Here is a 22,348-nt window from a genome sequence, read left to right as displayed (position 1 = left end):
AAACTAAATTATTAACATCATAATGACTCATCCCAACATCCCACTTCCATGTCTTCTAACACTTACACCATAGACAAAGTCTCTCTATTAGCCTTGGGTGCATGTGAGTAGTGCCTTAAAGAGAAGAGGAAGCTAGGCTTCCACCAAACCCAAATTCTATCTAATCCAAGTGCAGATGAGGTTCCCTTCCCAAACAAAATTGTCACCTGACATCATCTACTCAAGCAACACCGTACACACTCGTCGGCATAAATATCCGGGCAGTCAAAGTTCTCTATCGTCAACCGGCGACCAGAGTTAATCCGCTCACAGCCGGTAATTTGTATTGTGAAACCCCGGTTTGCCAAAACAGCTTATTCCAAATGTTTCTTATGGACGAATCGCGGAGGAGCCGAGTGCTCACCTTTATTTGTCGACAATCCTCGTAAACGGCTTCTCAGAATAGCACGGAACGTGGTCGCTCCGCCATTTTGGCGGTGTCCATGGTGAACCTCTATAATGCGGCAATAATATCTACCTTCTGCGAACGCCACGGATCCGTCTGCTAAATTTAGTGGCGCCCCACGACATATTGGAATTGCCTTCCTTTCAGAGGTAAGCTTCACTGCCATGGCTTCGTTATCAGGATTTTTTATTATTACTAGCAGGAACAACAAAATTGTCAAACTTATTAGGGTTTGGATAGTTCCGTATCCATATGCATTTCTATGGACTATTACTATGCGCCTTTGCATCTAATTGGAGCCAATTTGGGAATTTAGGGAGCGTTTGATGAAGTTGCAGTCCACCGGGTTTTTTTCTTGGAGGGAAAACGGATGGGATTTAGAATATAGTATTAGTCTTGGGGTCCTATAATTTTTTTCAGAGGATTTATTTTTCTTGCAAATAATCCGAAATTCCTCCAGATTGAACTCCCAGACGCTGTAGAGGGATCTCTCTCAGTTTTTCAATCGGAGTTTTGACATTTTACTGTGTGCTCTTTCGTGGATTTAGTGCCGCGACATGCACTGGCCATTTAAATATTCTACTACAGCTTACAGCAACCGAGGAAAGCAAAAAACGATTCAGATAATTCTTCCACATGTTCTAAATACTGAACTTAACCTGTAAATGAGAGAAGGAAAACGTGTCAGCAAATTAAATAAATACATCCACATTACAAATAAATTCTTTAACTACAGAAGAGCCCTTTCGGGTTTACGAAAAAACTCCAGGTATATTTTAACGGGTAGAAAAAAACTGTACATTTTTTCCACCAAGTGTCCAACTGTCTTGCGCCTTAACGATGGCTACAAAGGTTACGCATTCTGTTCTGATATCTGTTCTGTCTGCGTCCTGTTGTGCCAGCAGACCCCTTGCAGCCTGTGCTGCGTCTTCACTTCATTCTCCCCCATAATTTTCTGTCAGGCTTCGTCACTTCCTCAGAAATGTCCTTCTTGCTGCTGGGTAACCCATTCATTGAGCTGCTTTGTATCCACTTAACAGTTACATTCCAGCTCTTTTAAGTCACTGTACTGCAGGTGAACACTACATGGGTCAATACGTGGCCCCACTTCACTTATATGTTTCCCTCAAGATCTTTTAACAATATTTGCAGATCCGATTATAGAATAGCAAATGTGGATGAAAAAGACATTATATATGCAAACACAGTCAAAGAATAGATTCTGAAGGGCCATAAAGGCTGGACAAGGGGGTCAAGTTAAATACCGTTCCTTCTACTTTTCTCTTTCTTTTCCTCGGGCTTTATTTAATGTTCAATCCTCTGATGGGAATTCATGACAAAGTAGCTTTTTGAAGTCCCCAGTTGCTGGGCTAATCCTGAATTCTGTTTTATTTTTTAGTTTGCTGTTTGTTGGTTTTTTTACCGTTAGGTGATTGTGTCAAGGATGGGCTCTCCACTGTTCAACTTTTAAAACCCAGCAACTAATTCCATGTATTTTACTGAAGTGAAAGGAACTGCAGTTAAACTTTCAACATGCATTCTGTTGTCGCTCCCAGAGACAGCCTTGGATTGCTTGCAAGACCAGTGCCTGGGCACATCTAGATTTTGTGCGTCTCTCAAATGATTCTCAGGAAAATGGACGTATCACATATATTCTATATATATATATTAAAAGGAATAGGTTGGTTCATTCATCCAAAGGTATGTATAAGTCATGTATTTCTGGTACTTCTTCACATATACAGTTCACAGAAATATGTGCAAAATAGTGGAGGCCGAGTGGTTCAAGGACTTACAGTTTAATAAGCTTTTGTAGAGCCATGAGAGAGGATAAGGAGAAAGAGCAAACTAATTCGATGAATCCGGAAGATGATCTACACAAATTTGAAGATCGCAGAAACCTTAAAGACAAAATCATCACATAGAGCTTAACACATCAAGAATTCTACACTTAACACATAGAGCTTGAAGCATTAAGAATTTCTACACTTATTTGAGTTACGGGTAGATATAATGGACAAATGAGACACTAAATGCTATGATTCATGTAACACAATTTTAAAGATATAATCTCAATAATCCATACAGGCACATGCATTAATAAGTCAATACAAATGAATCTGTGAGGAAGTATGAAATATTTCTAGCAGCTATGATTGCATGAATTCAGAGAAGAAACATGAACATAATGGGTTTTAACAGAGGGATAACATATTGTAATACTCGAAGGGGGAATCACCACCATTTACTTGATATTCTGAAAGATCTGTATTATAAAGTCATACAATCTGAAAATAACATGTAGCGTTTTCTTTAGGATTTCTGAACCTTTATAAAGTGTTGCTTTCCCCTATTTATCTGGAGAGGGGAGCATTGAACATTCATTACAACAAAATATCTTCGGCTGAGTCTCAGCTGTCAGGTCGACTAGCTGTCTTGGCCAGGGATGGCTCTGTGGCCCAAAAACATTACAAAATATTAATTGCCTCATTTAATGGCAACACATTACAGGGTGACAAAACAAGTCAACAGTTGGAGAAAAATGTTAACAAAATATCTTTGTGCCCATCCCTATGATCGCTGCTACTTCAGGTTGAATTTTGCTCACGATCTGGCTTCATGTGTTACTTAGTCGACTCCTGTCGCTTCTATCTTCACTGCGTGAACCATTCATCCTTCAAAGCTGGGAGTGGGTGCTATCAGTTTCATGCCGCAGTACTGAAGCAGAGGACCCCTAGGCAGTACTTCGTCTTCCCTCTGTATGGGGGCACCATGCTGGATAATCAAGTCCTCCCAAGCTACCAAGTCCCTATTTACTTCTGTCAGTGTCGACCTTGGTTCTGTGCCACAGAGGGCCTTTCTGGATCAGCCCATACCAGGTTTGAATGCTCCATCTTCCTTATTAAATGCCACAACTGCCGACCCACCACGCCTTTAAAGTTTTGTACTACCTGGTCGCAGAGTTCTCATATAGGGATTTCTCATTGAAAATCTTTTACAGGACGGGGCCTCCAGATCCACTTTTGTCCCTTTTGCTTCATGTGACCGGGGGCTATGACCAAGTGCTTAGTCCTCGGGCGCTAGGGCCATTGGACTCCCCTTTGGGGGTCTTCTTCCTTTGTTACATAGAATCCCGCACACCAGTGGATTATAATGCTTGCCCTTTGATATTTCCCCTTGACCCTTGTGATCGCCGATTTGCGATATTGGGCCCGCCCGGGGTATTGTAATCGCAATACGGGAGAGAGTGTGAGGATGAGTGGTTCTCGGGGGGGGGCATGAGCGGTAAGTGGTAAGTGTGGGGGGGGGGGGGGGGAGTGCGAAACAACATGAGAGGGACACGTAGTGGCGGGGCCTAGTGGGGAAACTGCTTTTTTCGGATCCCCCCTGCCGATAAAGGGAAACATGGCCCGGGGGGGAGCAAAAAGGCCTGGGAGCCGTTGATCTGGGCGGAGTCAATTTGGGCCGTCCGGAGATGGGGTGTGTTTAATCTATAAAATATCGCATCCGTGAGGGTTTCTTGCATACCGCAATCGCAAGCCGGGAGGGACTGCGGCGGAGGGACTTTGCTTTGTGCGTTCGCTGATTGTCGATTTGCGATGGGTGATGTCATCACTACCACATGTCACTTTGAGAGAGGTGACATGTGTCACCCAGAAATACCCCTATAGGACTCCTGAAAATGCTAGATTAGCATGCCACATGTCCTTCGTATCGCCACATCATGCTGACATTAGCTGCCCCGTGGATTCTTAGGACCAGTAGGACTCTGCCATGTGGCCCCCCTGGAGGAGAGAGAAAAGGGCCCATCTGCCCTTGGTTTTTCTTTGAATTTCCTTGTTAAATGAAATCAGCCCCTCTCAGCGCTTTAACACTAAAGGTCCAATTTTCGACGATTTTCATGATATTGGCGTTCGACGATGTTCTGATCCTGTGTTTGTGTGCACCCCTTTGCACATGCGATCGCCGATCTGTAATATCGCCGCTTTGTAGTGTGATTCGCCGATATGCGATGCGCCATGGGCCTCCGACCGCGGATATGCGATATTTGCTCTGCCTCGGACTCGCTAATGTGCGATATTTTCTCTGCCTCGGACCCGTCGATATGCGATATTTGCTCTGCCTCGGACCTGCTGATAGCCAATTTGCGATATCGGCGATCGACCTACCGCAAATTTCGCTGCCTTCCCCTGCTGCTGTTCCAGAAAAGCCCCAACTACGATTTGCGATGAGCTTGACCCTTAGCCATTTTTCCTTTGCTTTTTGGCTTTGAAAGGGTATTTTCAGTCTACTCTAACGTCTGATCTAGGAGTCCGTTTTTGGACTTCCACCTATTGTTGGAAAGCTTTTGGGTTTTTTGTTGAATAAATATGCCCCTCTTGATTTACCTCACCCCCTAAGTTCTATGCCCCAAGACTACCTAAAGCTTTTGCCTAGGTTCAGTGGGGAGGATGAAAACACTGCACAGAGACACGTTGAAACCTTCTGTGCTTTTGTTGAGAATCTAAATGTAGAACAACTGAATGTGGCCTGAGACTTTTTGTACAATCCCTTGATGGGGAACCCAGAAAATGGTTTAAAGCCCTACCCAGTGCCTCCATCACTACCTGGGAGGAACTGGAAAACTCTTTCACATAGAAATGGGGTGAAAAGAGAAATCATGAGTACCTCCTCATAGAGTTTAACGCTATAAGGAAGAAGCCAAAAGAGGATATCTCAAAATTTATAAAAAGGTTCAATAAGCAGTATAATAACCTGCCGGGTGAGATAAAGCCTCCTCCAGCTGTTGCTCGAGTAGATTTTTTGGGAGCCTTTGAATTTGACTTTGGTTTTACTCTAAGGGAAAGGAAGTCTCTCACTTTAGATCAACTCCAAATCGATGCGCTTGAGGTGGAAGCAAATTTCACCTCAGTAGGGAAGTCAAGAGGAAAGCAGGAACCTACTGAGAATAAAAGAGGGAAAGAAGAAGCATCCTCCTCGGGTCAAGCTAAAGAATCACCAGACCTGAAGTGGGATGAACTGGATAAACTCATCAGGAGTTTATCACATAAGGTTGGAAAGCTTGAACTTGAGAACAAGAGTCTCTCCAAACATAATGCTCAAGTCAACAACCAGGGTTATAACCCACAGTATAGAAGGCCTCCATTGCAGATACTTCCAAGGGAAAGAAAGGAACAACTCGACTAGATCCCTCATCCCCTATATTTAGAAGACGATCTCGATGAACAATCGTCGGATACACATGACACGAATCTCAATCCCCCTCCATTAAGTTTGGAAGGAGAAAACTCCTACTACCTTCACTACTGTCCCATCAGTCTTTGAAGCTTCCTCATCCAACTCTCAACCCGTTGTTACTCACTACTCAGGATTTACTCCTAAAACCCTTACACACCCTGCTTTCAGTCTAGCCACTCCTACCACTGTGTTTTTGGCCCAAGTTCCTCAGGTGAATCTCAATCCCCCTCCATTAATCCAGATGGTTGTTTCGGGTTTCGTGTCATAGAGGGCCTTTCTGGATCATCCCATGCCAGCTTTGAATGCTCCATCTTCCTTATTAAATGCTACAGCTGCTGACCCACCATGCCTTTAAAGTTCTGTACTACATGGTCGTAGAGTTCTCATATATGGACTTCTCACTGAAAAGCTTTTACAGGATGGGGCCTCCAGATCCACTTTTGATCCTTTTGCTTCATGTGACCGGAGGTTATGACCCAGTGCTTAGTCCTTCGGCGGTAGGGCCATTGGACTCCACTCCGGGGGTCTTCTTCCTTTGTTACATAGAATTCCGCACACTGGTGATTTATAAAGCTTGCCCTTTGATATTTCCCCTTGACCCTTGTTATCGCCGATCTGCGATATTGGGCTTGCCCGAGGTATCGCAATACGGGAGAGAGTGAGAGGATGAGTGGTTTTCGGAGGGGGGCATGAGCGGTAAGTGGTAAGTGGGGGGGGTGTGAAACAACATGAGAGGGACACGTAGTTGGGGGGCCTGGCGGGGAAACTGTTTTTTTCGGACCCCCCCCTCGCCGATAAAGGGGAACATGGCGGGGGGTGGGGAGGCGAAAATGCCTGGGAGCCGTTGATCTGGGTAGAGTCAATCTGGGCCACCCAGAGATGGGGGGTGTTTAATATATAAAATATCACATCCGAGAGAGTTTTCCGCATATTGCAATCGCAAGCCGGGAGGGACGGCGGCGGAGGAGAGACTTTGCTTTGTGCGTTCGCCGATTGCCGATTTGCGATGGGTGACATCATCATTGCCACGTGTCACTTTGAGAGAGGTGACATGTGTCACCCGAAAATGCCCCCATAGGACCCTTGAAAATGCCAGATCAACATGCCATGTGTCCTCTGTATCGCCACGTCATGCTGACGTCAGTTGCCCCGTGTATTCTTAGGACCAATAGGATTTTGCCATGTGGCCCCCTGGAGGAGAGAGAAAAGGGCCCATCTGCCCTTGGTTTTTCTTTGAATTTCCTTGTTAAATGAAATTGGCCCCTCCCAACGCTTTAACAATAAAGGCCCAATTTTCGGCGATTTTCATGATATCGGCGATGTTCTGATCTTGTGTTTGTGTGCACCCCTTTGCAACTGTGATCGCCGATATGCAATATCGACGCTCTATATCGTGAATTGCCGATATGCAATGGGCCATGGGCCTCCGACCGCCGATATTCGATATTTGCTTTGCCTTGGACCCGCCGATATGCGATATTTGCTCTGCCTCGGACCTGCCGATTTGCGATATCGGTGATCGACCTATCGTAGATTTCGCTGCCTTCCCCTGCTGCTGTTCCAGAAAAGCCCTGATTGCGATTTGCGATGAGCCTGACCATTAGCCATTTTTCCTTTGCTTTCTGGCTTTGAAAGGGTATCTTCAATATGCTCTAACTTTTGATCCAAGAGTCCGTTTTTGGACTTCCACATGTCATTGGAAAGCTTATTCCGAACACTATCCAGTGGAGAGGGTTCGATTTAGCTTTGAGATCCTTTGTGGCTTGGAAGATGGCTGCAAACCTCTATGTTCTTTGGTACTCTTTGTACAACTGAAACTCTGTTTTTAGAAGGTGACAACACATTCATCAAATATACTGTTTCCTAACTGAACTATTTGCAGCAGAAAATCAAAATTGAAGACACAAGCATATTCAAATATTCAACACTAGAAATTTTACCCAGGAAATGCCAACTGGGGAAACCTACAAACTGTGTGTTCTCTAATGTTTTCTTCAGCAAATGCAATCTTGGAAAATTACATAGAAGAGGGAAAAGCCTTCCCTTTGCTCAGAAATCTACCAACACCTCTTTGCACCCACTTTAGACTTTATCTAGCCCACTTGACCTCCCTCTGCTGTGTAGTACTAATTCTGTACAACCTCGTACGACCCTCTGCACAGGGACTCTTGCACTGCTAGCTGGAAACTCGGATCTGAAAATTTTATGGCTATATGACCACCTTCTTTCTTGTTGGTCTGCGTTGTATGTAAAACCCTAGTGTTGGAATTTCGCTCTAGTCTTTTGCTGAAGAGAGGACACACAAATTTGATGCATAATCAAACTGCCTACCAACTACCTTTATCTCCCCTTTAAGAGCTCGACCTGGGCCCACAAAGCACTCACATGGCTAGTGGACTGTGGGTCCCTCTGCTAAGTTTAGTGCACCTCTAAACTTCGCTGAACCCCTCCTTCTTTAACTCCCGTCAACACTCCCTCTTAGAGAGGAAGGTGTTCAGTACTACACCCAGTTTATTATTGAAGTAGACAAATCTGCCCATTGCCAATGCCTTGGTCAAAACATTTGCTATTTGCTCCTTTGTAGGGACGTACTGGAGCTTGAATTTACCCCTTTGAACACAATCTCTGATATGGTGGTACCATATCTTGATGTGCTTGGAGCGGCCATGAAACACTGGATTTTCAGAGAGCTGCATCCATAGTGGATGATTGTGGGCTCCAACTTTTGACTGAATAACCCAACAAGTAGCTTCTTCAACCATATGGCCTCACAAGCTACCAGGATGGCAACCATGTACACGACCTCAGTGGAGCTTAGTGCCACTGATCTCTGCTTCTTGCTGAACCAGGAAACAACTGCTAATCCAACACTGAAAGTAGAACCTGAAGTGATCTTCTTGTCTGTTGAACCCCCTGCTCAATCTCCATTTGTGAAGCCTTGAAGCCTCACACCATCAACTTGCTTGTACAACAACCCATAATTTGCTGTGCCCCTGAGATATCTTAACACGTGCTTGGCAGCAACCCAATGCACTCTGGTCAACTCAACCATAAACTGGCTCAATTGGTTAACTACAAAGCAAATGTTGGGTTGTGTGTTCACTAGATACATCAATGACCCAATGAGTTGTCTGTAAAGTGTGGCATCAAGTCACTCTGCTCTGGTAGCGTCCACCTCCCTCCAAGTTGTGACTAGAGGCGTGGTCATGGGCTTGCACTCCTACATGTGGAACCTCTTGAGAATCTCTTGTGTGTAGTTGCCCCGTCTTGAGAAGATCTCCCCATCACCTTGCCATACCTCCAACCCTAGGAAACAATGCATCATCCCTATATCCTTCATCTCAAACTCCTTTGCAAGATCTCTCTTGTAGTCACTGATTAGCTTCTCATCCCATGTCAGTATCAAATTGTCAACATATAACACAAGAATGAGAGGTTGCCCCCCAACCACAATATAATACAATTTATGGTCAACTTCACTCTTGGTGAAGCCCAACTTCAATCTTGGTGAAGTCTATCCAGGCATACCATACCCTCAGTGCCTGCTTGAGCTCATAAAGAGCTCTCTTCAGCTTGCAAACATGTGTGTCTCTGCTGAAAGTCTCAAACCCCTTAGGCTGCTCAACATATATCTCTTCCTCAACAACTCCGTTAAGGAAGGCAGGCTTCACGTCCATTTAATGGACCTTCCACCCCATCTATGCTGCAATAGCCAATATGGTCCTAATGGATGAATATTGGGCCACAGGTGCAAACGTCTCATCGTAGTCTATCCCCTCAACCTGAGAGAACCCTTTGGCCACAAATCTAGCCTTGCACTTCTCCACACTCTCATTAACTGGTTGCTTAATCTTATACACCCAACATGAACCAACCACTGTTTTCCCAATTGGTCTTGGTACAATCTCCTAGATGTTATTTTGCATGATAGAGAAATACTCCACCATGGCATCTCGCCCTGCTTACGGAGAGGTTTCCTCCTTGTAACAAGAAGGATTTGAGGCTATCAACTCAATCATCAGTTCCATGTATCTTGCATATCTCTGTGGCTGTTTACTCTGCCTGAATGTGGAGTTGGGGGCTCCAACTCTCTCCTGAGCCTCCTTGATCAACTAATCTACCCACTTGGTTCTATTTCTCCCTGTGTTGGGAGTTATTCGCTGAGTGGGCTCCTCTCACTCTATTCTCTCCTCCTGTTCCTGTGCTTTTTCCTCATCTGCGTGTTGCTCGACCTGCCCAAGAACTAGTTGTGATTAAGTTCGAGGAGTTGGTTGAGTCTCTTGCTTGGGAGCTTGTTGCTCCTCCTCTTGTGCTGCACCCTGCTCATGCTCCAAGGACCACTCGAGAGCCCTTTCCTCCTCGAACTTCACATCACGCTTGATCACTATCTTTTTGAGTGCTCAGACATACGCCTTGTACACCTTATATGTCTCACTGTAGCCCACGTAAATTCCTTTCTCTGCTGTGGGCTCCAGCTTCTTCCGGTTATCAGAAGGCACATGGCAATAATAGGTGGACCTGAGGGGGCGACCTTGATCGGTGTACCTGAGGGCTGACCTCCTTGAGGGTTCCCTTGGATTTGAGGGATGACCTAACTTGAGGGGCACTCGAGCATATGCTAGTCTCGAGAGCTGACCTGACTTGAGGGGCACCTCAGACTTGAGGGCTGACCTAACTTGAGGGGCACCTGAGGTACACCTCTGACTTGAGGGCTGAGAAGTGAGACACGTCAGGCTTCTTGCCTGTGAAAGCCTCCTCTGGTGTGACTCTGTCTAGCACCCTGTGTGGGCTTTTGTTCTGCAAAAAGGTTGCCTTAGCCGCTCCAACAGTGCTCCAGTTCTTGCACTTAGTCACCCCATTTTGCTGAGGGTTATAAGGCATGGTGAGCTGTCTCTTAATGCCGTCCTTGGCACACAAGTCCTTGAAGGTGTTGGAGATGTATTCTCCACTGTTGTTTGACCTCAGCGCCTTGATCTTTTTATTTGTCTGGTTCTCCACCAAGACCTTAGACTCCATGAACTTCGAGAAGACTTCATCTTTCTTCTTCATGATGAAGATCCAAGTCTTTCTTGAGTGATCATCAATGAAGATGACATAATATTTGTATCCCTTAATGGATGGAGAGGAAAATGGTCCCCAGACATCCGAATGCACCAACTCCAAGATGCTCTCGTCCTTGTTGTCTTGGCATACTTGCCAAGTGTGCAGCCCTTGCACATGTCATGCTGGTCAACAATGCATTGTGGCAATCTTGTGGCTATCTCAAAATCTTCAACACTCCATGGTGTAAGTGACCCATATGTCTATACCAAAGCTCCCCAAGGTCACGATTCTGCTCATTAACTCCTTTGCTGCTCAAGGTCGTGACTGTCTCAAACTGAAGCCTGTAGAGGTTCTTCATCGTAACTCCAATCTACTTAGCTACTTTGGAGTTGAAAGGCTTGATAAAGGCCTTTTATTTGCTGAAGATAACATCATAACCCTTGTTCTCCAAGGTTGAGACTGAAACAAGGTTTTTCTTCAAACCGGGATGTAGAGGACATCTCTGAGGTAGAGAGGATTCCCAGACTCCCTCTCAAACTTGACAGTACCCATGCCCTTGGCTAGGTACCTACCATCATCTCCCAGCTCTATGTGAAACTGCATGTCCTTTTTAGTCAACTGGCTGAAATACTCCTTGTTCCCGGTCATGTGACAGGAAGCTCCACTATCAACATACCACACGCTGCTAGCCAATGAGCTTGCCATGCAAGCTATGAGTGAGAACTCCCTCTCAAAGTGAGAAATGAACTCCTCCACCTCCGTTGATGTTGACAGATGATCCTTCTTGGACCCCTTCTTTCTGTTTGGACACTTGGTGGAGTAGTGCCCAAACAGATGATAGGAGAAGCACTTTATTTTGTTGAGATCTTTCTTCTTCTTGCCTCCGAAATTAGACTCGGCCCCTCGTGCACTTTTCTTGCCCTTGGCCTTGCGCCCTTTGCTAGCTAGGGCCAAGTTATCCTCTTAGCGTTGGGATGAGACCCAGATTTGTCCTACTTTCGGATCTTCTCTTGTACGCAATCACTCCATAGCTGCTACTAATGTGGAAGCTTCTCTCTGTCATTCATTGCATCAATGAAGTTTTCCCAAGCCTTGGAAAAACCTAATAGTGCAAAACTGACAAGGTCCCTGTTCGAGACTATCTTCCCAACTCCAACTAACTCGACCCTCACTTGGGTGAATTTGATAAGATATGAGACCACAGACTCAGACTTGGTCATTTTAATATTTCTAAGTTTATCTCTAAGTGCCAGCTTCCTGGCCTCACTCGAACCTTGGTACAACCCTAAGATGGCTTTCCACATAACCAGAGTTGTCTTCTTTTCAGATAGGTGAAGTATGATGTGATCCTTGACACCTTCAAGAATAATTCTTCTATCCTTTGCGTCCTTATTGTGCTGGGCCAGTTGCAGGGGTATGCTGGTTGGGCTGGTGGACTGTCCACAAGCTCCCAAACTCTTTGCTCCAACAACACTACACCAATCCTCTCCTTCCAAGAACAAAAAATTGAGGCCCTATCAAGGTGGTCCTCAAATCTCAGCCCCAAATATGCCATTCTGTTGTTCGTGTTGCTCAGAAACCCTAGCGCAGAGCTTTCTAGGAGAAAACCCTTGTGCAAAGTTGGTTTTGTTAAATCCTAGCGCAGGTCCTTATGATAAACTACGCCCTTCATTGCCTTTAAGTTGCTCTGGAGAAAATAAACACGCTTTGTGGTCTTCAATCATAGACTAGCTCTGATACCATGTTCAACTTTTAAAACCCAACAACTAATTCAATGAATTTTACCAAAGGGAAAGGAACTGCAACTAAACTTTCAACATGCATTCATCAAATATACCGAGTTTACTAATTGAACTATTTGTAGCGGAAAAACAAAATTGAAGACACAAGCACACACAAATATTCAACACTAGAAATTTCACCCAGGAAACCCCAACTGGGGAAAACCTGCAAACTGTGTGTTCTCTATTGTTTTCTTCAGCAAATGCAATGCACTTTAGACTTTATTTAGCTCACTCAGTCTCCTTTTGCTACGCAGTGCTAATTTTGTACAACCTTGTATGACCCTCTATGCAGGCACCCTCACACTGCTAGTTGGAAACTCATATTTGGAAATTTTATTTCTATACGGTCACCTTCTTCCTTGCTGGCGCTGTTCTGCACTGTGGGTAAAACCCTAGTGCTATAATTTCGCTCTGGTCTTTTGCTGAAGAGAGAACACACATATCTGATTCATAATTGAGCTGCCCACCAATTGCCTTTATCTCCCCAAAAAGAGCTTGACTTGGGCCCACAAAGCAGTCACAAGACTCGTGGATTTTGGGTCCCTATGTTGGGAAATAGTAAAGAAATGTATATGGTGGACTGTGGGTCCCTTTGCTAAGTTTAGTGCACCTCTAAACTTGGATGAACCCTTCCTCCTCTAACTCCATTCAACATCCACATAGAACACCTTAAATACAAGTACAAAGAAGAGATAAACTTTCTTTGGGGCAATTTGGCAGGGTTGGGGGCAAAAGGGATCTCGTTGTTCACTTAGGATGATTACACATTGCCAAGGGAATTAGGGCTACTTGACATAAGAGCACTGTTAGTTTACCTATTGTTCAGAGAGTGTTGGTCTCTTGCTGTAAGTATGGTGTTTCATGTGAGGAAGTCCCAATTAGAGCATTTTGACTAAGAGCTGGTTTTTCATCTATTTTTGACATTTATTGTAGTGTAATTCAAATAAAATATGGTGCAAGAACACAAGATAAAGGAGAGATAAGCCTTAGAAATATCTCTTTGATAATAAGAAGTTGAAAGCTGTGTTTACTTGCCTCTTCAAGGGGGTGACCTCTAAGAGCAATTCTCCAAATGCAATAACAATTCTTGACAAAACATTGCATAACCTTCTACTTTATATATATGTATCCATAGAGAATCTTATCTACCTATGGGCCCCCTATGATGAGGATCGATCAACTAATTTAGGCCTTATTAATAAAAAGGTGTTGGGAATCACGATTGCTGTTAGACCAAAACCCGCAAGTGTTAGTCAACGATCGCATCGCTAGAGATAAGGATCCACGAGAGGCGGTTAGTCCATGTCGCAAAACACACGGGGAGTGTTGGTTTATCCAATGTCTAACAATCTCCCCCCCAACGCGAGCCGGGTGTGTATCGAACTCATGACCTACGCTCTAATACCACTTGTTGGAAATCACGACTGTCGTTAGACCAAACCTCGCAGGTGTTAGTCAACGATTGCATCGCCATAGATAAGGATCCACAGAGGCATTTAGTCCATGTCGTGAAACACACGGGGAGTGTTGGTTTATCCAATGTCCAAGAAAATGACCCTTTTTACAATGTATAACTATTAACTAACTTTTTAATGGGCCTTATTCAAGGAAGGTGGCCTCATATATCAATAAAGTATCTAATTAATGTGGTTAGGGTGGGACCCTAACATGTCTTCCCCATTCGAAAGCAACATTGTTGTCAAGGCTAAATGTGAGGAAATTTTTGGAGAATCATTGCTGGTTCTTGTGTGGCATCTTCTCCTTGCATAATTTTCCATTGGATCGATACTTCCTTGATTCTGCAGTTGGCACAATTAGCACTTTTTGATATTTAATATTGTTTTTGGCTGGAGCCAAATGGAACCTTCTTCATAAAGTTATGATAGGCTGGTTTGCTCTTTGCAACTTAATCCCACAATCTCCTTCCAATAAGATGTATGAAAGACTAGATGAATCTTGGAGTGGGCTGGAAGAGCTAGCTTGTAAGTGACCTGACCAATGCATTGTATGATTTGATAAGGACCATAGAACTTAGGAGCTAGCTTCTGGGGAACTTTATCTTTGAGTGATATTTGTTTATAAGTGTAATTAACCTAAATTAATTATTTAATAATTATTAATCAAAGTTCAACTTGTTGCATGAAGGGTTACGACTCGAATGCTTTATGGAGTATATGGTTGACCAACATTGTACATTGTAACCAACATTGACAAAATAAGAATATACATTTTTTTATCGGAATTCCTATAAGTTGGTTATCATAGTAGCCACATCCTCGCCCTCACGTTTTCTAATTTGCACATCCATTCATCTCGTTCATCCATCACTCCATTCATCTCATTCCTCTATCATTCCTCATCTATTCATCTCATTCCTTCGTTGTTCATCCGTGTGCCCTCATTCTTTCAATTCCTTGTTGTGTCCTCGTCCACTGCATTCCCTTTCAACATCTTTCAAACCCTTGTCTACAATTGTCCCTTCTTCACCCTTACCCTTGTGCACAATTTTTTCCATGTATTTTTCAGCCTGCGTATCCACCTTACTCTTTGCATGTTTAGGCATCCTCAACCCGTGTTATCATCGACCTCCATGAATGATCCCTAAATTGTCGTGGATATTCCAATGGACCATTCATCACAATAGATCTGATAAATTGTATTTAAAAATCTGAAATCTACACTGAAGGTTTATTTCTCTTTGGATTTCTGGATCTGTAAATTATTGTTTATTGTGTATACATGCAAATTATAATTATGCAGAAAATAGAGAACGACAAAATAAAACCTCAAAACGATGATTTGACACAAGATATAGCCTAGGAAACCCTTTCGGGAGAAAACCTAGGTGGAAGGTGAGGGCGCTTTACTCTCTTTCTTTGAATAGAAAATGGTTGCGATTACAAATAAGTAAGGCTTGTGGCCTGTGGGATACTACAGTGCACAAATCCTTTGTGTGTGCACTCTCCCTATCCCTCTCATATACTCTACTTGTATATGGAACAAATGCACTTGAAAAGAATGAAACCTCTTTTCTTCCTAGTGGTCTGGTTATAACACATCTCGATAGCCTACTAAGTGTTAGGTTTGACTCCCTCAACTATTAACCAGAGTTACAATATGGACTCTTCTAGAGTCTTCTTCATCATAATCACGTGGCTAGCTCCTTTTTCCATGAGCTATGGGGGCTAATGTGGCATCATCTCGAATTATGGGGGACAAAACAGGAAGGTCAATTTCCGAGTGGCATAACTTTTGCATACGAACTCCGATTGAGGTGATTCTTGTGTCGTTGGAAAGGTCTCTGTGTGTAGAATAGGAAAAAAAGGTGTTGCGTTAAAGCAACAAAGTTTTACCCCCCAAAAATTGTCATTTGATGCTTTCAAGTGCTTGTAGAAGGTTTCAATTCCCAATTTGCCAAACTGGGTCCCGTCGGTAAAAATGGTAATGTCAACTGATTTCTCCACTTTTTTCCACTCTAAAACGATTGAGATGGATGACAAACAATATAATGATCCAATTCGGATCACACCTCCCCATTTTGGGAGGCCTTTGGTACCCAAAAGATTCTACTGAATGAGGTGAGGAAATTTTTCCTCCATCTTCTCTCTTGTGTACCATTTAGCTTTGCTTAGAAGTTGTCCTTTCAACCCAATTTGCCAACGGTCATGTTACCCCTGTCTCGTAGTTCTAGACCTCTTCTATAAAACTGTATCTTCTGTCAATTTTGCTTGAGCATGTAGTGCTAAAACCTCTACAAAAGGTAGGACTTGTTCCTCTTCTCGATCTAATGATTGCGTGTAGAATAGGAAAAAAAGGTGTTATGCTAAAGCAACAAAATTTTACCCCCCAAAAAATGTCGATTGATGCTTTCAAGTGCTCGTAGATGGTTTCAAATCTCAATTTGCCAAACTGGGTCCCGTCGGTAAAAATGGTAATGTGAACTGATTCCTCCACTTTTTTCCACTCTAAAACCATCGAGATGGATGGCAAACAATATAATGATCCAATTCGGATCACACCTCCCCATTTTGGGAGGCCTTTGGTACCCAAAAGATTCTACTGAATGAGGTGAGGAAATTTTTCCTCCATCTTCTCTCGGGTGTACCATTTAGCTTTGCTTAGAAGTTGTCCTTTCAACCCAATCTACCAACGGTCATGTTGCCCTTGTCTCGTAGTTCTGGACCTCTTCTATAAAACTGTATCTTCTGTCAATTTTGCTTGAGCATGTAGTGCCAAAACCTCTACAAAAGGTAGGACTTGTTCCTCTTCTTGATCTAACCACTTCGTAAATACACATGTATGGGGGTAGACTGAGTCTATGGGCATTATCTCCTACCTTTTCTAGTATCTCAAAGGTACGGTATTGCAGAGCCTTGATTTTCTTACTAGGACCCTGTAGCCTCTCCTTGTTTAACTATAACCATACTCTCTCTCCCACTTTGAACGAATTCTTTGTTCTGTGCTGATTATGCTTGCCCTGATATTTTTCCTTTGACTTCCGCAATGTCTCCTTTACTTGTATATGAATCTACTTGATCTTCTCAACAAAATTTTCAGATCTTACTCCTCCTTGTTGCCCATATGCAATATCCAAAGGCGAGGGTGGCAAATATTCAAAACAAGTTTCAAATGGGGACTTACCAATAAAAGTGTGGACAATTCTGTTATAAGAGTGCTATATATATACTAGCCTAGATCCATCTTAACTCCGGGGACCGGATCTACCAAGCACTGAGAGGGATCAAATCTCTTCAGGTGAAAACCTCTTTTAGAGTGAAAGGAGATTTGATCCGTCTTGGCGCTTGGTAGATCCAGAGTTAAAATGGATCTAGGCTAGTCTTCCCCCTTTAAATAGGCTATATTGCACATGAATACCATGGGTCAATACATTATTTTTGTTTTAACGTATGGTTATTATTTTATTATTTTTGTTTACATAACATTACAAGACAGGTCATGACGTTACTGTTGAAGAAAAGTGTAAATAGGTTCTGTATTTGTAAAAATGTAATTTTGATCTTTGTACTTGTCAAGAAAAAGAAATATTATCTTTGTAAATTATATGAATGAGTTTCTTGCTCATTCCTTAGGTCTAGGAAAGTCAAAGAGTCAAAATCATGTCAAAGAGCTCTTCTTGAGTATTTATGTAATGCACATGGGTCAACCTAGTGTCAAGCAACCCTCCATGACAAGCACCATTCTCCAAAGAAGTCTGCCAGCGAAAATAATGAGAAAGACAGTCAAGTCGACTTCAGTGTATATATAGATGACATGTCGGCTCAACAAAGGGACGCAACAATACATTGGCTCATGTCGGCTTGCATACATGGTCAAATAACTATATGTATACGCAACTTAGAATGATCAACGAAGACAAAAACCTTGGATTACTCTGAAATTGCGGGATATGATCTCAGTGATGCAAAACAGTGACATACTAGACATATGATCTTGGTGATACAAAACAAGTGACAAAATTTCAGTATATGACCTCAGAGGGTACTCTGTTTCAGTGACAGAGAAGGACACTCTGTCTCGGCATCCCTATACGATTTCCACGCAAATGCTACCTCGACACTCCTGTCATCACCATCTCGGTGGATGCTTTGTTTCGGTGGATACTCTAGAAAGTACACCTATGACAAAGAAGGATCACGTAATATAGTCTCAGGTAGTTGTATAACATACAAAACATAGTTTGGTGAATACAAACACAGTCATGTGAGATATATCCTTGGCATACAAAACAGAGTCCTGTACTGAATGCAGTCATATGATATCTCAGTCACAAGTCTCAGTGCACCTGTGTAATATACTCAACGCAATCACACTGAACGAAGTTATAATAAATCTCTGTCACGATTACAATTATGATTTTCATGATTCTGAAGAAGATAAGGAGAATCTCGGCAATAGAGTAGCAACAGTGAATTAGCTGACATTATGAAGATCTCATTGAAGGAACAACAATACAACAACAGTGATGATCTCTATAGTGACAAAGCAGAGAATTGGTGTCTTGGTCTTGGAGTGGCTCAGGAAGTCAAGGGTCGTGGTCTTGGTGTTCGTCAATAAGAATCTCTATAAGAAGAATTTTGTGCGGGTTTTTCTCTCCAAGAGGGAGAGGTTTTGGCCCTGGCAGAATGCCATATCTTGTGCTCTTGTCTCTTTGCTTTGGTAGCTATTTGTTGAAGTAAGAAATACACACACTAATGATAATAAGCAAAATATTGTGCTAATGATCTAAAGACTAAATGCCTCACAAATAGTTATCAAGATAAGAAGAATCTCATTAATTCAATATGCCCTAGATTCTTCAACAGTTACAACATCTCCTCCATACTAGGCTAGAGAGCACCTCTCGGCGCAACCATATTTTCATCCCAAGTCTTCAAATGCCTCTGATTGTAACCCCTCAAAAGCTACACCAAAGTCGTATTGATTACTGTCTGCTTATTTGTCTATGGATGGAATGATGTAGATCTCTCCAACTTCGTGTCCATCCTCTCCCACAATACAATGAAAAATGCATTGAGAAATCTTGTGTCCTTGTCTGAAATAATGCTCTTTGGTATCCCAAAGTGCACCCAAGCTTGTCCAAAGAACACGTTCGCTACGTCTTGCCCATTAATGGTCCTTTTACAAGGCATCAGAACACACATCTACCTGAACCTATCAACTATCACAAATAAGTAGTCATGTTCCTTTGTGGTTGTTGGTAAACCTCCCACAAAGTCCATGGAAATGCTTTTCCAGGGACGAGTGGGTATAGGTAAGGGATAATATAGAACTTGTTTCCTATTACTAGGCTTGTTGTTACAACAAATCATGCATCCTATTATGAACCTAACTACTTGTTCTTGTATCTTGGGCCAATACACATATCTCTGGAAGTTGGCCACTGTCTTCCCTACACCAAAGTGCCTTGCAACCTTGGAGTTGTGAGCCTCTCTTATCAGTTGCAATCACTCACCTTTAGGAACACATAATTTATCCAGCCTGTAGAGTAACCCGTCTTGGAGATGGTAGTCAACGGTGCTGTCACCATCATGCACATGACTCTGGTTCTGCAACTATTGAAACACCTCCTTGAAGTCCTCATCCTCTGAATATGATTTTTTGTATGCATCATGGGTGAATGGCTCCATGTTTATTAGAGTTCCCAAAGTTGTGATTTTCGATGTGGGTGGCTTTGAAAGCATGTTGGCAAACTTGTTTGCGCTGCCCTTATTACATTTGATCACTAAATGAAATTGCTATAGAAACCCCATCCACTTGTAATGCCTAATTTGTTGTAGCTTACTTTGGGCTTGCAGGTATTGTAGTGGCCGGGGATATGTGTGGATTACTACCTCCTTTCCCATAAGATATTGCTTCCACTTTTTCACAACTTGCACCAAGGCATAGAGCTCCTTGTTGTAGGTAGGTTAGTTAAGAACTACCCCATGAAATACTTCATAATGGTAGTATAGAAGCCTTCCTCCTTGCATCAAGACCACTCCCATAGCATACCACTTACATCTGTTTCCACTTAGAAGGGCTGTTGTAGTAATGCTAGAATTGGTGCTTGACTAATCTTCTTCTTTAACTCCTCAAAGGCTCTCTGCCGACCCTTTCCCCACTGGAAACTCTTGCCACTTACTGTCATGGCATGGAGCGATGCTGTTACTATTGAAAACAAGGCTATGAATTTCCTTAGGTACTGTGCTGCCCCAATAAAACTCCTAACCTCAGAAAGATTAGTAGGCACTGTCCATTTCATAATGACCTCCATCTTGGCAGGATCTATTTTTAGCTCTACTCCACCTATCACATACCCCATATACACCAAAGACTGCTGGGCAAACTCACACTTCGGATTTGCTAGCAACTGGTGCTTCTTTAATGTCTCCAGCACCTGAGTCAAATTTGAAATGTGCTCCTCCTAGGTGTCACTATATACTAATACATCATCCAAATAGACAATAACAAATGAATCTATAAAAGGGTGCATTATATCATTCATTAACCTCATAAATGTAGCTTGTGCATTATGTTGGCCAAATGGCATGACTAACCACTCGTACAAACCTTCCCTGGTTTTGAAGGTAGTCTTCTAGGTATCTTCTTCTCTAACTTGAGCTTGGTGATATCCAGACTTTAAGTCCAACTTGGTGAAATATTTTGCTTGTTGCAACTCATCCAACAGATCATCAATCTTGGGTAGGGGGTACTTGTTCTTGAGCGTGATTTTGTTCAACTTCCTGTGATCAATACACATCTGCCAAGTCCCATCCTTCTTTGGCACAATGATGATGGGTGACCTACATGGTGACATACTCAGTTGAATGCTACACTGTTCCAGTCATTGTTACAATTGTTTCTTCACCTCACTTGCTTTTATAACATATTGCTTATACAACCGAATGTTTGGCAATGGGGAGTATGACAATAGTTGGATCTTGTGCTCCACTTCCTTCTTGGGTGGTAACCATCTGGGCTCTAGGAACACAACCCTATATTCCTGTAGCAACTCTTCTAGTTGCTATTTTTGTTTCTTAGTACACCCGTCTAGGGATGCCTTTGCTTTCACTGATTCTTCTACACACTGATTCTCTCTTAAAAACAATAGAACAAACTTGTTGTTAGAACTGATCAGTTTCTTGCCTTGGTTGGCACTTACTAGCAAAATTTTCGACTTGCCTTTGTGTGTGCGTTGATGGTGAACTATTTTCCATCCTTAACGAGCTGGTATTGGTTGGCTCTCTGCATGAATATTTCATCTTGCATATACATGTAGGGACTTCCAAACACCACTCCACATACATCAAGGGGAACTACATCTAGTTCTACTTCATCAATAAAATCAACACTAATAGCAAATCTAATTTTGCATTGTTTTGTTACCTTTAACTTTGCATCCTTATTTATCCATCCCAATGGATATGGGCTTGGATGATTATGAACTTCCAATCCCAATTTGTTGACCAGCTCTGCTGCAATGAGATTCGCCTGTGATCCTAAGTCAAACTGAGCATCAATCTTTGTCTTCTTGACCTTTATCTTTATATGGAAGTGTTTGGTTATTTCTTTCTTTCTCCTCCTATTGCTAAAGGTTACTCAGATTCACCTCCTTCTACACTGACGTACAATCAATCTTCTCATCCACGTCCGAGCTGCTTTCAATCTGGTTGCTCGAATCCGTAGCCATGTGATTCTTCTTCTTATTATCTTTCTTTTTGATCTTTGGGCTAAGCTCTGGATGCAACTTCCAATACTTCTCCTTTGTATGACTGTCAATATTACAGCGGTTGTTGGGATCCTTGCACTGGTGTGTTGTGGTTGCCTTCTTTTTATCTCTTCCCCCTTTCCACTTCTTTCCCTCCTTAGAAGAGTCCTAGTTCTCCTGCTTTGGTCCACTGGATTTCCCTTTCTTTTGGCCTATGTTCTCCAGGTACCAAGGTTACTTGGGAGCGGGAGCGACATTTTCAGAAGCTCCCGGTTTGGGAGCGAATCCTGGAGCGTTTTTTATATAATATATATATTTTTTATATTTTGATGCATATATGTCAACAAAAACATGTAGAATGATGAATTAGATATAAAAAACATAAAAAACATAGATTGAACCATATAACAACAATCATCTAGAAGTTATAATCTTCATCAACCACGTCCACAAGTTAGTAACATACAACATATTGGGTCTCTTGAATCATGATTCATCAATCTTAAAGTTTCAAGCTTTCAAAATTCAATATATAACATTTATCATTATTGATCACCAAAGTTGTACTTGTAAGCTAACTGTAACCATTACAACAAATAATATCTAACATGAAATGAAATGTTATAAAAT

At 42.6% G+C, this 22,348-nt stretch overlaps 1 pseudogene across 1 annotated transcript in view; it reads left to right on the top strand.

Moving 5' to 3' along the window:
• Nucleotides 1-353: 353 nt before the first annotated feature.
• The window catches only part of LOC149167042 (EID1-like F-box protein 2 pseudogene), an 83,066-nt pseudogene continuing 61,071 nt past the window's right edge, over nt 354-22,348 (top strand). The window contains exon 1 of the transcript XR_016260907.1: nt 354-594. The product of XR_016260907.1 is annotated as an EID1-like F-box protein 2 pseudogene (transcript). The remainder of the gene's footprint in view (nt 595-22,348) is intronic.

Source organism: Pinus tabuliformis, chromosome 5_1 (genome assembly GCF_031772625.1).
Source record: "Pinus tabuliformis cultivar Carrire ecotype Pingquan chromosome 5_1, CPIR1, whole genome shotgun sequence".
NCBI classification, from domain to species: Eukaryota; Viridiplantae; Streptophyta; class Pinopsida; order Pinales; family Pinaceae; genus Pinus; species Pinus tabuliformis.
This window is presented reverse-complemented; position numbering and strand designations above follow the sequence as displayed.